Source organism: Silene latifolia, chromosome 8, assembly GCF_048544455.1.
Source record: "Silene latifolia isolate original U9 population chromosome 8, ASM4854445v1, whole genome shotgun sequence".
Classification (NCBI taxonomy): domain Eukaryota; kingdom Viridiplantae; phylum Streptophyta; class Magnoliopsida; order Caryophyllales; family Caryophyllaceae; genus Silene; species Silene latifolia.
The window spans coordinates 64,360,339-64,378,135 of NC_133533.1; the positions used below are offsets into that span (position 1 = coordinate 64,360,339).

At 40.2% G+C, this 17,797-nt stretch overlaps 1 non-coding gene across 1 annotated transcript; it reads right to left on the reverse strand.

Annotated features, from left to right (window-relative positions):
- Positions 1–7,102: 7,102 nt before the first annotated feature.
- Positions 7,103–7,209, reverse strand: LOC141597943 (small nucleolar RNA R71). The gene has a single exon (XR_012523151.1). It is a non-coding gene; the product is annotated as a small nucleolar RNA R71 (small nucleolar RNA).
- Between the last annotated feature and the right edge of the window lie 10,588 nt (positions 7,210–17,797).

Genomic DNA, 17,797 nt, shown 5'->3' on the forward strand with positions numbered 1-17,797 from the left:
GGAAAACTTAAAACGATTTCGAAAATAAAACATTTCAAAACTTTTCAAAAGTACATGGAGTGTTTAATGCACAACTACGGGGTTGCAATGACACTAACTAGATTTAAAACCGTCACCGGACCAAAAACCGACTCAAAAATTCAAATCCCGACTCCAACAACGAGTCAAACCGAGTCAACCACCAAAAACAAAACATTCAAAGCCTTCTATACTAAGATTTCCCGGATTCAGGAATGGTTAAGTATCAAACATGTGACTACAAATCCTAGGATAGAACAAATCATGATTGCACTTGTGTGAAAGTGACAGGACAACTCGAAGACCCGCGACGTGGCTCGCGCCTCTTTGAGCAGCCCAGGTGGCCACGTCGCTCAAAACTCACACAACCACTCATTTTCCTATAAATACCCCTCAAATTCCGCCATTTGAGAACTCACGCGAGTGTCCGCCCCCTCTTTTCTCCCTTAAAATTCTCGACTCGACTTCTTAAGTCACAATCCGACGCGTATTTACGACCTACGGATCGTAAATACAAGCCTTACACATTGTTTGGTACTGTCATCGTGCATTAAGTCACTTGACCGACCACTTCGACCACTACACCGTCACTAATCTTAATAAAACACTCTTTTTACTTACCAAAACGGTTTTAAACCGAGTGTTTTCCGACCAAACGAGTTGTTACACTTACGTCGGTTTCTCGCCATAACCAAACATGTAAGTACGAGGGTATAAAAATCCTTCTTTTATCATGTCTTCATTTGTTTTATGACTATAACATGCTAAAACATGCATAACACGATCCAAAATATAGGATAAACGAGCCAAAACTGAGTTTTGGCCTGAGGCAGAAACCCCTTGGTATGCAGGCATGCTCGCTCCTCAATGGGGTATCCAGGTCAGAACTCAACCGTGTTTGTTCTCGTCTTTCCTCTCTAATTCATTTTCACATTTGTAATCGGTTTTTACCATTCCAAATATTTTCGAATCTTTTTATTTTATTTGTTTTAACCATAAAACATTTTTCACCCTTGGTTCCACATACCATGACGGTTAAATCCGTGTTTCGGTGATAATATTTGGTTAATAACATTTAAAAGGTATTTTAAAGTCTTTTATTTCATTTTTGGGAGGTATTTTAAAGCCTTTCATCATTTCTTTACATTTTCAAAACAAGCATATTAGTCACCAACACAAAGTCATCCTTAGTTCTACATACCATGCCGGATTTTAACCCGGGTACGATGATGAGTATCGACTAATTATATTCAAGTGAACTTAAAATAATTAGTTCATAATTATTTTCAAAACTATTCATGTCAAGCTTGTCAAATCGAAACCAGGCTTTCCATTTCTCATTTTCAAAACCAGAGGGAGGCCCCTTACATCGCCGATTGGCTCGCGCCTCATATAGCCGTCTGGTACAGGGCCTGTTCCCTTCCAGCATTAGTCTAGGACGATCTCGACTCCGATTAACCCGGATATAGGACGGATCAGACGACTGTTCAAACCGTATTTGCAAAATGCCTTACTAAGACAAATGGATCATGTTATGCACCATAAACCTAATACGGTAAATGGATGTTTAATTTCCGTCTTGCATGCAAATCAACCATTAATCCAACTCGACATATTATACTTGATACTTGGATTAAACCAACCGACTTAGAAAGCTCTCACATGTTAGGTTTAAATTATTGGATGCGCATTCATGCATTTAAACCGTTTTATCAACTTTTGCATTCAACCAACCAAGATCGATCAGTAGAGGCCGCTACCGCGGGTGGGATTGGGTGTCTGATTAAAGGGCTTCCCAATACGTACCTTCACCTCTTACTCAGAAACTTTGGATAGTGGACGACCTTATCCAGGGCGTACGAGAGTCATTCTAGAGATAGGATGCTAAAGAGGGACGATTTCCTTATCTTTAGTACCTATGTCAAACGCTGCTTTGTGCTTCGATTTGACCGAGGTATAAAGTGGATTTCGAACGGGTTCCAAGCATCCCACAAATGCTTGGTGGCGACTCCTAACATCTCTAATCGTTTCGAGACCCTTACCGAGACGAAACTGACCGATCCAAAACGATCCGGTCGAAAGCATTTTTACGCCGCCGAGCGTGGCTTTCAAAAGACCGCTGCACGTCCGCAGATCGAACCAGACCTGCAGGTGAGCCATGTCCACAGATTGGCGACTCCGCTGGGTAAAACTAGGACACTTACGTCTTTGTGATCCCTAGATGGTGAGACTTGAACGAGGTCTTGGTTGGAATGCATTAATTGATATTACGGTCACGGTCGGGTTCCTTGTCCGGGCCCACAACCTAACCCTTTTCGACCGATTGGCTCGTCTCGTCGGCGTGAGTTTTCTCATCCCCGCGTTTTGAATCCCGATTGAGTCAAGCATACAATTGACGTCACACATTTCTGTTTCGTTAAAGAGCTTTCATCACTTTCGAGCACGAGGCTAGGGCACCCTCCTTACACATTTTGTTTGGATTGGTATCCCTCTCGCAAATCGGAGTTTGATTGCTTGGTGTGTAACCCACCCTTCTAAGCCAAAACCCGTGTCAGCATAATGCATAATATAATGAACTGTGAGTGCTTATGTGTTGCTTGATCATAAGTCCTTCCGTGTCATTTTCAAATTTTCAAAAACACCTTTTTGCGCCGTTACAATGGCCATTTCAAAACTCGGTCTTTTCCCGACCGTTTCACGCCTTTTTAGGCCGTCGTAATGACGATTTTCAAACCCGGTTTTTATAACCATTTCAACACGCCTTTCTAGGCTGTCGTAATGACGATTTTCAAACCCGGTTTTTATAACTATTTCAACACGCCTTTCTAGGCCGTCGTAATGACGATTTTCAAACCCGGTTTTTATAACCATTTCAACACGCCTTTCTAGGCCGTCGTAATGATGATTTTCAATCCCGATTTTTATAACCATTTCAACACGCCTTTCTAGGCAGTCGTAATGACGATTTTCAAACCTGTTTTTTACAACCATTTCAAATCACCTTTTTACGGATTTTAAACGCCGCGTCTAGACACGGACTTTGACCCGTCTCGCGCCGACAATGGTTCTTTTAAAACCCGAGAAAAGCACACACCCTTTTCTCGAGACACTTTTGAGATCCCGAGGACCATGCACTGTCCCCGAGACCTCTTCAAACATTTCAAACTCGATTTTCAAAACATACAATTTTGAATTTCAAAAACCGTCTTGGGAGGCAATACTTTGTTTTCCGAGCCGATTCAAAATCAAACCGTCTTTTGCAAATAAACTTAAGACAACCCTTTCAACTGACCGACTTGCAGAGATCTCTATCTTCGGAAGCCGTCCACAAAGCGACAAATGAATCTTTTTGAAAATTTGTATTTCGAAAACTTCAGTCCACCATTCCAGTTCCGCCTCGTGTCTATCGAGTCGAAGCAAACGTTCTTATGGGTCTTCACTTATGAGTCTTCTCACCACGAGATCGTCCAATGGCGTCACGCCGCTACGATGGACACGTGTCAAAGGTTCGGTCAACACCGTCACGTCATAAATCGAGTCAGCACCGAGGTACCACACACGGTCATCCTCGTCTTGCTGAGTCTGATCTTTGTCTCGTACTTTGTGTTTTCCGCGTTCAATCTTTGAACCGTGTCGAATTGAGTTGTAATGTGAGCCGTTTTTCTGCCTCAGAGCCATGGCCCCTTCTTCAACTTCGTCTGTCAACAACAACAACAATGATAACAACAGAGATGTCACGACTGCTTAGCTAGCCAGCCTGCTCACCGCTCTTAAGTTCACCCTGGATCGTGTCGAGACCCGTATCGACACCCTGGAAAACAAAGAAGCTGGAGAACATAACACTCCACCTATGACTGAAACTGAGAAAAGGCTCAAGCTATTAGAAGAACAGCTCCTAGCCCGGGGTACTAATATCCATCTTGAGAACAACCGAAGGTTTGAACCTGTTGGGGATCAACTACCCGACAACTTTACCCTGACTGATGTACCTAAGTTCAAAGGAGTGGAGGACCCGCTCAATCATATCCGTGCCTTCAAAGACTACATGGCCATAAAAGGGGTCAAACAGGAGCTCTTTACCCGGATCTTCCCATCAATCCTTGGAACCGATCCCTCGCCAATAGTACTACTCCCTTGACCCGAAGAACCTTACTACCTGGGATGAAGTCGCAGTTGAATTTGCTAAGCAATAAGCTGACAATGTTGAAATCCAAGCCAATACTCGTACCCTTGAGGTCCTAACCCAGAACGACAAGGAGGGATTCACCGAGTTCTTAACTCGTTGGAGGAGGGTAAGTACTCAGCTGGTCAGCAAGCCGAGTGAATCAACCTTGGTGGAAAAGTTCGTCAACAATCTCCGCCCAGTGTATGCCAACTTACTGAGGTATCAAAATATTAAGACCTTCCAGGATCTGCAAATTCTGGGCACGCATTGAAGATGACCTCCGAAAGGGTGTCCTAGCCAAGACCACTGGCAAAGGCTACCAGGGATCCACCTCAACCGGATCGATGAGGTCAACTTCATTGAACCATCTACTAAGAGAGCTAAGCGCCCCCAAAGAGTGTTCACTAATATAGGGTCAACTTATGCAAGTGCCCTGAAGAGGCTCATGGACCAGGGAAAGTTACAACCAATCGGACCCACCCCGGATCCGACCGATGCTAAGAATTCCCGCTTCTGGAACCCCAATGCCTATTGTCAGTACCATCAAGGGAAAGGGCATGATACAGAAACCTGCTTCAAACTCAAACACATCATCCAAGACATGATTGAGAAATGGGAATTGCCCTTACCCCCACCAACTAAGCCGAACAACAAAGCAAATCCTCTCGGAATCCACGCCATCTCCAATGATGAACCAACTTTGGACTACTGATGCGTGGCTTTTATATGATGTTTTACACCCTATTTTACACGCATTTCAGAGCTCATTTATGTAGTTTATGCTACTATTCTCCCTATTTCCATCTACTTTCGTGTTTTTGTACATTATTGCAGAAATGTGAAGAATCCAGCGGAAATCAAGCTAAATCCGTCCCCGAGTACCTTGCATTGCATTTGACATAAAGTATTTACACAAGGAATGAACTTAGTGCGCATTTCGAGGCCTGAAAGACAACTTTATGACGAATTAGAAGCGGACTACCAGCTAGAGTGGTCGATCGACTGCCTCCTATAGTCGATCGACCAGAGCACGACATGCAGAAGCTACTGTATAGCGAGGGTTAGTCGATCGACTGGTCCCAGTGGTCGATCGACCAGACCGTAACTCTGACGCAAATTAAAAGAACGAGAAGTTTGAAGCCCATCGTAATTAGGTTTTGGGAAATAAGAACTACGTTGTATTCCTATATAACGTAGCTTAGTTTTCAGTTTTAAGCATCCAGTTTTCATCATCTAGTTCTTTACATACAATTCAATAATCATTAGTTTAGTCTGTTCTTCCATTAATAAAGTTACTTTTGCATTCGGTTTTGATCCTTTCTCTGCAATTCCTTTCACGGCACTCTTCTGTTCTTATATTCAGTTTAGTTTAGAATTGCTAGGTTAGATCTCCCGAAGCCAAATTATCGTTTTATGTTAATTGTTCGTTTAATTAATTTAAGCATGAATTCGTTAGCTTTATTTATTAATCTTGTTGTTGTTATTATTTCCAGTATGAGTAGCTAAACTCCTTGTGCTAGGATGTAGGGAATCTGTAGAAGTAGGCGGCATTAGAATAGTATGACCTGAAATCGCGCCATGGTCGATCGACTGGGTTCCCTGGTCGATCGACTGGCCACGTGAGATTAGTTTCGTTTTAATTAATTTAATTGCTATATTTGACGAATCGAGTGCACGCGACTAGTTGAATGTTTAGGAATTGACCGACCCAATAAAGATCGAAAGACAGGGAAGGGAGATAGCCTACCTAATTAAGACGACTAGATTAATGAGATCGAAAGATAAGTTAATTTAGACACTTAAATTACTTTTCAGGACGAAAGTTAGCATTAGTGATATTAGGGACCTGTAGCTAGATCGAAAGATGCTACATGTAAGAATGAACCAAGAGGACTTCTTATTTTCCCGTCTCACGTGATTGTTTTAGACCTACCTAGTATTCTGCTGTCGAAACTATAGTGAACCGACCATCTTAGCACCCTTTTAAAATTTGATTTCATCTACTAGCTTAGTTTACTTTTCATTTATTGCCTTTAGTTATAGATCAACTCAAAACAAACCCCCTCACATCTGTTACTTTAGACTTAAATAAAACAACTATTAATTGCATCGTCTCCCTGTGGTTCGACCCTGACTGCCACTAGCTATAGTAGTAGTTTGGACTATAAATATTATCTTTGGTGCACACAACAACAGGCATCAAAATTTTGGCGCCGTTGCCGGGGAGGCAATTGTTTAAAATTTTTAGTTGTTTCTATTTTAGTCTTTCTCTTAGTTTAAGGGACATCTGTTCCTTAAACTATTCTCATATTCTACTTATAGTTTCTTCTTATGCGCAGGTCACATGGTGGTGAATTACTACCGTTCAATCCTGAGATTGAGAAGACTTTGCGTGAGTTGAGACGATCATCTAGAGTATTGCCGACAGAGGAAGAGTTGAGTACTTTGTCTAGTTACTACGAGAACGAGCTGTTTGAGGAGGATCCACCTTCGTCACCTATTTCTACTTCCTCAGGTTAGGCCGTCACATCTCCAGACATGGCTGAGGAAGCAAGTATAGCCAGTCACTCTGAGTCGACAGCTGAGAATCTCTATTAGGGATTCGCATTACCAGGGACGGATAGAAAATTCGAGCCGAAACCGTCTTATATCAACTTGGTTGAGAGAAACCAATTCGGGGGAGCTGCAAATGAAGATGCAGCCAAACATATGAAGACATTCATTGATTATTGCTGTTCCATACCCCCACCAACCGGTGTGACCCAGGACCAGGTGAAGGAGACTCTGTTCATATTCTCTCTTCGTGATGCTGCAAGGGAATGGTACCGAGACTTGGATCGAGCTGCTAATGGAATCACTGATTGGAATTCGCTGGCCTTAGCATTTTACAAGAAATATTTCTCTGCCTCGAAGACAAATGCCATTAGAGCTCAGATCACGAGCTTTAAACAGGGTCCTGATGAGAATTTTCATGAGGCATGGGTCCGTTTCAAGAAGTTGGTGCGAACTATTCCGCACCATGGGTTTGAGAAATGGAGTCTATGCAATCAATTTCATAATGGGCTTTATGACGATCAGAGGGCTATCCTGGATGCGGCAGCTAATGGTAGATTCCAGGAGAATGTTGGAGAAACTAAGGGGTGGAAAATTATTGATGATTTGGCCACCCATAAAGCTGAGTATGGAAATTCCAGGGGAAATCAAAGGAGAAGTCTTTGAATCTCTTCGTAGTCGCATTAGAGGCTCTTACGGCGAGATTTGATAAGTACGAGTTGGAAGGAGCTTCAAAAGGAGGGATCTATCATGTGAATCTTTGTTTCGAGACGGTCCTTTCGTCTGCAAGAGATGTGGAGGAGAAGGACATGTTTCAGACAACTGCAAAGCATTTCCTATGAGTCTTGTGCTACTTTTCAACATTATAGGCAGACAAACACTTATTTGGAGCCGAATGTCCATCCGAATTTAAGGTGGAGTAGCCAAAATGTCCTAAATCCGACTCCACCTCCACAGCAGCAGCAGCAGCAGAATTATGTGCCCCCTCATAAGCAGCAGCAGCCATATCAAAAGCCTCCGTATATCCCTCAGCAGCAACAGCCACATGGCTCCGAATTTGCCGAGTTGAAAAATTTGTTGCTGAAAGAGTCTCAAGCTAGAGAGGCCGGGATGAAAATGTTGGAGAGCCAAATTGCTCAATTGGCTAGCAAGAGTGCAACAAGAGCTCCAGGACATTTACCGTCGCAGACGGATCAAAAGGAGACCCTTAATGCTATTACTTTGAGGAGTCACTACTACAGAATTCATCAAGGACATCAGTGGATGGACATCGGATTTTTTGAAAAAACAGATGTAATAAGTTTGCACATCGGATTTTTATAAAAGTCTGATGTAATTATATTATATGGACATTGGTTGTTATTTTCAACCCATGTCCATTATAATGGACATCGGATTAAATTACAACCCATGTCCATATAATCCTCAATTTGGGCGCAAAATGAAAACAATTCCCCTGCCCCAAATTATTTTCACTAGCATACTGAGTCAATCTATTATACTTACTCCATATCATTCTTTTTTTTAGACAAACCCAAACCCAAACCCTTAGCTTACTCGATCATCCCTTTCTTCTCTATCTCATCGTTCATACCTTAGCTTCTTCACTTCAAAACCCGATCAAAAACCCAAAATCCTAGCTGCTGCTGCTGCTGCTTCACTACTACAAAGAAAGGAATAAGTAACGCGTAATAGAGAACGGCCCAGTTGGATAACCGTTCTCTAGAAATAAAGAGAACGCTTTTCTTAGATAAGCGTTATGTAAAAGAAAGAATAGAGAACGCCTTTTATATTAACAGTTATCTACATTTATTAAAAAAAAAAAAAAAAAAAAAATCGGAAACCCATCTGACTTTTCCTTTATTCTTTATAATAATAATAATCCTATTAATCTATTAATCTATGGAGTATAAACACCGTACTTCACTATTTAGCAAAACCAAAACAAAGATACAACCCCCCATGTTTTTTAACTGAACAAACCCCTTCAATCCTCACTCAGTAATCTCCATCACCCTCACTAATCAGTAATCTCCATCACCCGTCTTTCGTCGACTGTCGAGAACCGCCACCAACCGCCTTAAATCGTATATCGCATCGCAATCGTGCACCATCACTTTTCGCTCTTCTTCATCCGGTCCGAAATTTCTAGGGTTTGCTCACATTACTCTAAAATTTTGAGGATTTATTTTTGTCAGGGTTTGAATTCCGCATATTAATCGAAAAAGTTACTTGTTTCTTTGAAAGTTGCAGGTTGATTTTGCTAGTTTAAGGTCTTTACTTTAGTAAACCCTAGAAATTGGGGATTTTTACAATAAAGAGGAAAATTGACGGAAATGGATAGAACTGAGGTTTGTTTCTCGTTTCACATCTCTTGTATTCAATATATTCGTATTCCATGTGCTTTCCTCAGTATTTTGTATATATGCCGCAATTATTGGGCTTTTTTGTATAGATTTTATATGTCTCATTTGATTATGTTAGATATTACCTCAATATCATATTTTCGTAATTGATGAACAGGGGGTCTGCCATTTTTTTTCACAGCTTCAAGAGGCCTCGGATGTCACAACCAGGATCAACCAAGGTAGCGTTCTGTTTTTCTTTCATTATTTGATCGATTTTGATTCTTTGGTATTAAGGACTATGACTTACTTGAAGCTCTTATATTGTACTATGATTTTATGAACAACAAAAATGATTATTATGCTAAACTTGATTGTTGTATGATAATGACACTAACCAAACTCAATGCCCTCCTTGATAATGGCATGTGTGCTGTGTTTGTTCAAAGTCAATTTTTTTGCTTAAAATTGTGATTTGAAACTCTACAAGCTGATGGAGGTTGATCTCAGTACTCTCTCTCAGCAGCATTACTTAAACACAAAGGATTTAATCACACGTATCACTTTTTTTCCGTATTCTCTACTCTAAATTACATTCGTTCTTATTATTAAATCTTGATATATATGTTTGTTTTACTTTAGTTAGTCCTACTTATTAAAATATGCCAATAGATTCGCTTGGCAAAAAGTTGTAAATTTTTTTTTGTGGGTGACAGGACTGATATGTTATGTTATGGTATAGGGAGTACTCATTCTCCATCCTGGTTGCTGTAAGATTCTCATTTTGAGTGATAATCGTGATTTGTATTTCTGTTTTTGTAGCTGAATTATTTGAGAATTTGTTCATTTACATTTTAGTTGCGTTTGTATTACACGATTAACATTTATCATTTTGAGATGTGCGTAATTGGAGGTTAATGATGGGATTAATGCTCATCGAAGTTCTTGAAATGAGATTATCAAGTACACATCTTTGCCTCACACTTTTCTAATATTTTCAAAGGATTGATTTCGATTTTCTCTACAATTCTAAACCCTAATTTTTGAGTTTGATTTATCATGGTTAAGTACTCATCGTGATTCGGGATTTTCACCATACCGCTCATTGTAATTGTATCTTTTTCTCACTGGAGCCACTCACTAGAATTGTATCTTACGCTCACCACGACCTCGCTGATTTTATTTTTCTCATTTAAGTATGAATATTTATGTCATATTTTTACAGGTGATTGCTGCATCGGGACCTGTTAAGCATGACGACTGAACTTGTGGACCAAGTGAAGAAGGTTTTCACTAAGCTGTTTGGTATGTTTTTCACTGCTGGCAATCACATATTCACATCTCTCGATTAGTGATGGTTGCCTTTAGGTAGATTCTTATCTTCCTATTACTCTAATTTTCTTAACAATCTCTACTGATAATTATTTCTCAATTATCTCTAAAATTGTTGATTATCCTTAAAGTTGGTGATTAGTGGAACATCTTAGTTGTTGGGTATAACGGTGAGCTTTATATTCGATCAATTTTATTGTATTGTTATAAGCTTACAACATGACATCTCCAAAAATATTCATGTACTTCTGAAAATTTCTTATAGTTCCTTTGAGTTATGATCAATTTTGTCTATTCTTACCAGACATCTCTTAATTCAGTCTGCTATCATTTTCTGTTTGTAAATTTGCATATGACAGATTATAGAAGGGACTGAAGATAGCACAAGTATCAAACTCTAATGAGCCAGTATGTTTTTACTTTTTGTTTCATACCAAACAATGATTCTCTTATAAGACGGTTGTATAGTGTTCAACAACCAATTAATACCTTAATAGTTATCTGAATACTTTGCTTTGGGTATAGGCTAGAGTTTCTAGTTGCATAATATACGTAATAGTTCATCGTATTTGAATTAGTAATTTGAATTAGTTATCTGAATTTGTGTTATTGGTTTAATTCTTGTCGAGTTGTTGTTTTAGTGTGCTCGTCAACAAGGTGTTGTAGAATGCGGGTACTACGTCATGAGGTACATACTGGAAATCGTCACGCGTTCTAATCCAACAAAAGCTATCAATGAGGTCAGTTTCGACATTATAGCAAAACTCGGTATTTTTTCAAGTAATTATCCTACTTTGACCTGCTGCCTATACGCATTGTGGGCGAACCCGCGCCAATTCAATGAGCTATTCTTTGCACCCTCTTCCCTTAATTATTAGCTTATATGAAGTCGCCCTTGTGAGGCCATGTCTGATCGCCCCATTGTCATTAATATGCATTCTGATTTTTCAAGACACCACGCCATATTCACAAGAAGAATTAGATGAGGTTCGGGACTTGTGGGCGAACTATTTTCTCAATATCTAGTCGTAGATAGCTAGCTAGCGTAGTAATGTATTAGGTAGTTGCATTTTGAAAAACTGATTACATGATCTGCAAGACCGTATGTTATGTTGGCTGGGATTTGTTATGCCCTTTGTTGTTGTTCGTTAGTTGTTGAATTCGGATGACGGAGACGGTTGCGTTGTATGTTTATTGGGATCGGTTTTTATTAATTGAAATCGATCATTTTGGTTGAATGGCAATTGGCATGTTTTGTATTAATGTTTTGGCATTCAAATTGGTGTAATGCAATATGAATTGGCCTGCTCTTTTCAATTTTTTTTTTTAAAAAAAAACAATATAAAGGACAGCGGATTTATAAAAGTTCGATGTAATTCTAGCTTCAAAGGACATGGGCTTTCTATAAAAATCTGATGTACATTACACATATGGACATCGGATTAATGTTAAAATCTGATGTTCATTACTCATATGGACATTGGATATATTTAAAAATCCGATGTGCATATATTAATGGACATCGGTTTAAAGTCCCATGTCCATTACACCCCATATGGACGGGACTGAACTCTACATCGGCCTATAATCCGATGTCCATGTGTCTAGAAGTCCGATGTCCTTCATGATTTCTGTAGTAGTGAGTGGGTCTACCCTTGACGGGCCCGCCATGGTCGAGGAAGCTACTGAAAAAGATGAGGCGGAACCAAGCAAGAAGAAAACTGTAACGAATAATAGCAAGAAAAAGACGATCAGCAGGTATGTCAGTCGATCGACTGACATACCCAGTCGATCGACCAGTCCGCGAAGTGACACACCATTCTGTAGAAGTCGGGATCGATCGACTGACATGCATGGTCGATCGACTGACAACGCTGCTAATGGTGAGTCTTTTCGTCCTCCAATGCCAAATAACTTGAGGGACCACTTGTTTTGGGGTACGACTACTCCGAAAATATTGAGGCAAGACCCAAATGTTGATGGGTCAGTCCCGGTTCCAAAGTATGACCCGATGACGATTAATGGTTCATTTTTGAGACGGTCTGAAGAAGGTTCAAGCTACAACAAGGAGAAGGTAGTGGATTTTCAGCCTAAGTCCACCGATGCCGACATGCGAGACTTAGAGAAGAGGGCTAAGTTACTTCTTTCAGCCCCTTATCCAGAGAGATTGGTGCCGACGAAGGAACAGGTATCGTTTAATAAATTTGAAAATGTTATTCGTAGCTTAAATGTGCAAGTTCCTTTTCTTGAATTAGTTAATCAAGTGCCTGCTTACATGAAATTTATGAAGCAACTTTTGTCTAAAAAGAAGTCACTTGAAACTGCAGTGTAACTGTCGCACTAACTGAGGAGTCATGTTCTTATTTGACCCATACTGCACCTCATAAACTAGAAGACCCAGGTAGCTTTTCAGTCCCATGTAGTATTGGCACCTTTTCTATTGAGAAGGCCTTGTGCGACCTAGGAGTCAGTATTAGTGTAATGCCCTTGATTCTTGCTAGGAAGTTGAAGTTGACTAGGTTTGCAGTTACCAACATGACAGTACAGATGGCTGATCGTTCCGCGGTCCAGCCTATAGGAGTCTTAGAGGACATTCCTGTGCAAATAGGAAAGTTCTTTTTCCCTGTTGACTTCGTTGTACTAGATATGCCCGAGGATGCCCACATTCCTATCATATTAGGTAGACCATTTCTGCACATTGCTGGTGCAGTTATAGATGTTGGCTCAGGGACATTGACCTTCAAAGTAGGGAAACACTCTATTGTCTTTGCCCAGACAGCTAAGAAGAAGGATCCTATGTGGCCAGTCACTTGTAATACGGTTTCTGAAAAGAAATCCTATTTTATGCTTTCTGACATGCCTGCCTCTTTGCCTATTCCTGTTGTAACACCTCCGCCCCAGATTGGGAGCAAATTGGAGGAAGATTCTTCTGTTTTGGATATTGCAGGAGCTGGTTTGGGGAAGGAAGAGCCGCATGTTGCTCTAGCTGTGAAGGAGCCAATCGTTCAAAGAGGCGGTTTAGGATGTCTTAGCTATGGCACAGATGAGGAGCCTGATGAGGAGCCAGTCAAAGTGAGGGAGTCCGATTTGGATTCTGATGAGCCAGAAGAGGTCATTGCTTGGGAAGATGTTGAAACTGTTGATCCGTTGAGTTCTGCGGATGTTGGAGTTGAGAAGAGTGCAGCTGAGAAGATGAGCACTGTAGAGGCTACTTCTTGTAGCCAGAAGCCGAGCAAGTAGGCCATTCCATGGCCATTCTTGATCAACTATTAGTTGATTAAGTCTTTTTCAAAAACCATTCATTTTATTTGCTTTCGTTAAACTTTCTTTTTATTGCTTTTGTGTGCGCGAGACTTCGCATTTTAATAAGTTTGCTTAGGATTTTAAACACTTTAGACTTTACATTTGGGTTTTGCGCAATTTTGGGCGCGTTTTTATGTGTATTTGCAGGTTTATAGACCATGTTAGCTCAATTTATTGAGTTAATTGAAGAAATCAGAAACCTACAGCGGGTTTTTCAGTCGATCGACTAGCCAATATGGTCGATCGACTGAGCTGCGACTTCCAGGAGCTTCTGTTCCTGTTCACTCTGGTCGATCGACTGGGTGATGTGGTCGATCGACCATGTTCGCTGCTGTACCTGTTTTCGATCATTCCCCCCTGCTGTGTTTGGTCGATTTGCGGAGTTGAGGGTGTCTTTTCTCCACTTTATTCTCCGACTCATTTCTGTTTTCTTCCGTTTCTTTATTTTAAACATAATTTTGCGTTTCGTAAATTGTTGTCTCGATTTTACGCGCGGTATTTTCTGTCTTTTCGGTACCTGGTGGTAGCATGCTGCTCTCTTGAAACCTCCTAGCTCACGCTGGTTTGGGGAGGTTTCCTTTGCTGCGCTTAAAGTCTTGTGAGTTTCCGAGTCAACTTAATGTCCTTTTTAATTAATTTTCTCGCAAATTCCCGTTTTCCTTTTATTTCATTACATGATTTTGCACAATGGGGACATTGTGTGATTTGGTTTGGGGAAGGGTTTTGCGTCGCATTTCATTTTATTGCATTCACGTTTACATTTTTGTCTTGCATTGTTGTTTCATTTCCTATATATACAGAAAATCCAAACAAAAAAATTGAAAAATTTAAAAAATTTCGAAAAAATATCACGTTTATTTTAGCATATTGTTCGAGTCGGAACGGTAGTATTTCAATGATGATATTGCATTTTCAGCCGTTTATGCCTAAGCCTTGCTAATTGACGTGTTATTAGTAGAATCACATATGCATAGTCTACGAGTTTTCGTTAATTTACTCGCTGAATCTTGATGCTTGACTTAGATTATTGGCAAACTACATCATTTTCTGAGATTTAGAGCCTATAACTGGTGACATTCATGACCGGTTTATCTAGGATTGTGAGTAGTTACTCCTTATGAGACATGTTACATAAATGTGCATAAATATGAACTTAATCTCCTTAATACCTGTATGCATTCGGTTTGTGGTTTGTTGACACATGTGGAAGAGGTTTCCTTTATTCTTTTTGCCCATAAGCTCCCCACTGCCAAAAATAGCCTTTTTGTCCCGTTACTACATCCTACACTTAGCCTGCCCTTGTCAAGCTAGTAGTTTATGTTCTTGGGATTGTTACCTTGTTTTTAGTAGTTAATGCTCTTTTTGAGATGTTGTTGGGAAAATGAAGAAGGAAGGAAAGGAAGAAGAAAAAAATAGAATTGAAAAGAAAGAAAAAAAAAAAAAGAGAAAAAAAGAAACGCATGCTGTACTGTAGAGGACGGTCGATCGACTGCCCATTTTGGTCAATCGACTGAAACCCGAGAAAGAGAATCAAATCGCATAATTCAAAGTCTTTATCAAATGGCGATTTTTGCTCCCATGTTTCATTTGTATCTTATGGGGAGTTGATTAATTATGGAGATTGTGAGATTTGTGCTTGCTATTAGCACCGTTTCGATTGAAAGTTTGAGTAAGAAGTGGGATGTTGTTATAATTTGGTTCCCTTAGTTACTAGCTTGGCTCTTAACTCCGTTTTTATCCAAATTTGTCTTAGCCTCTTCTTACCCATTACCTCACATATCCATATTTACCTCGGCATGTGTCATGGTCATTTGTTTGGTTGGAATGCATATGTACGGTTGTTGAGATTACTTTCATATTAGACTGGAGGCATGTTCTTATAGGTCATAGTTAGGTGAGTGTCATTACAATATTACTTCTTTCTATCTTTTACATATACTCTCCCGTATTCATTGAGTGATATGAGCGACCCGTGAGAGTCCAATTTTAAAGGTCTTGCAAGGTTGACGGTTCAGCAGGTTTTTTAACGACTTCATAACTCGTTTGCATGATTCATATTGCCAATTGATTGTTAGTTGTTGCATTAAATTGGTTTAGGCTATTCGGTTTCCATTTCGCTATGAGATTGAACTCGTTCCATTAGGTCTTTAGGATCGAGTCTAGTTCTTGCTTGGGGACAATCAAGGGTTCGGTTTGGGGAAGTTTGATGTGTGTCTTTTATATGATGTTTTACACCCTATTTTACACGCATTTCAGAGCTCATTTATGTAGTTTATGCTACTATTCTCCCTATTTCCGTCTACTTTCGTGTTTTTGTACATTATTGCAGAAATGTGAAGAATCCAGCGGAAATCAAGCTAAATCCGTCCCCGAGTACCTTGCATTACATTTGACATGAAGTATTTACATAAGGAATGAACTTGGTGCGCATTTTGAGGCCTAAAAGACAACTTTATGACGAATTAGAAGCGGACTACCAGCTAGAGTGGTCGATCGACTGCCTCCTATAGTCGATCGACCAGAGCACGACATGCAAAAGCTACTGTATAGCGAGGGTTAGTCGATCGGCCGGTCCCAGTGGTCGATCGACCAAACCGTAACTCTGACGCAAATTAAAAGAACGAGAAGTTTGAAGCCCATCGTAATTATGTTTTGGGAAATAAGAACTACGTTGTATTCCTATATAACGTAGCTTAGGTTTCAGTTTTAAGCATCCATTTTTCATCATCTAGTTCTTTACATACAATTCAATAATCATTAGTTTAGTCTGTTCTTCCATTAATAAAGTTACTTTTGCATTCGGTTTTGATCCTTTCTCTGCAATTCCTTTCACGGTACTCTTATGTTCTTATATTCAGTTTCATTGCTTTAATTCGCTCATAGTTTAGAATTGCTAGGTTAGATCTCCCGAAGCCAAATTATCGTTTTATGTTAATTGTTCGTTTAATTAATTTAAGCATGAATTCGTTAGCTTTACTTATTAATCTTGTTGTTGTTATTATTTCCAGTAAGAGTAGCTAAACCCCTTGTGCTAGGATGTAGGGAATTTGTAGAAGTAGGCGGCATTAGAATAGTATGACCTGAAATCGCGCCATGGTCGATCGACTGGGTTCCCTGGTCGATCGACTGGCCACGTGAGATTAGCTTCGTTTTAATTAATTTAATTGCTATATTTGACGAATCGAGTGCACGCGACTAGTTGAATGTTTAGGAATTGACCGACCCAATAAAGATCGAAAGATAGGGAAGGGAGATAGCCTACCTAATTAAGACGACTAGATTAATGAGATCAAAAGATAAGTTAATTTAGACACTTAAATCACTTTTCAGGACGAAAGTTAGCATTAGTGATATTAGGGACCTGTAGCTAGATCGAAAGATGCTACCTGTAAGAATGGACCGAGTGGACTTCTTATTTTCCCGTCTCACGTGATTGTTTTAGACCTACCTAGTATTCTGCCGCCGAAACTATAGTGAACCGACCATCTTAGCACCCTTTTAATATTTGATTTCATCTACTAGCTTAGTTTACTTTTCATTTATTGCCTTTAGTTATAGATCAACTCAAAACAAACCCCCTCACATCTGTTACTTTAGACTTAAATAAAACAACTATTAATTGCATCGTCTCCCTGTGGTTCGACCTTGACTGCCACTAGCTATAGTAGTAGTTTGGACTATAAATATTATATTTGGTGCACACAACGACAGGCATCAACTACTCTCACCTCATCCTGCCAATTGATGACGAGGTGAACACCTTGGAGAAAGATCCCTCAGACGAGATATTTGTGTTTAGTGCCGCAACTATGCTCACCATGTTCCAACAGGTTGAGGAAGCCATAGCCAGCCTCTCCGAGAGGATTACTCGACTTGACGATGCCTACCGCTGGCTTATCTTCAATCCTCCACCACCACGCCCGAGGGAGAGTCCCCCGAGCGCCCAAAACTACCCTCACCAGGACGGATTGCTCCCGCGATCATTCTGCCATGCACCTCACAATAATCATTCTCACAATAATTATCCTCACAATAATCACCCTCATAATAATCAACCCCACGAAAATTACCCTCACAGAAA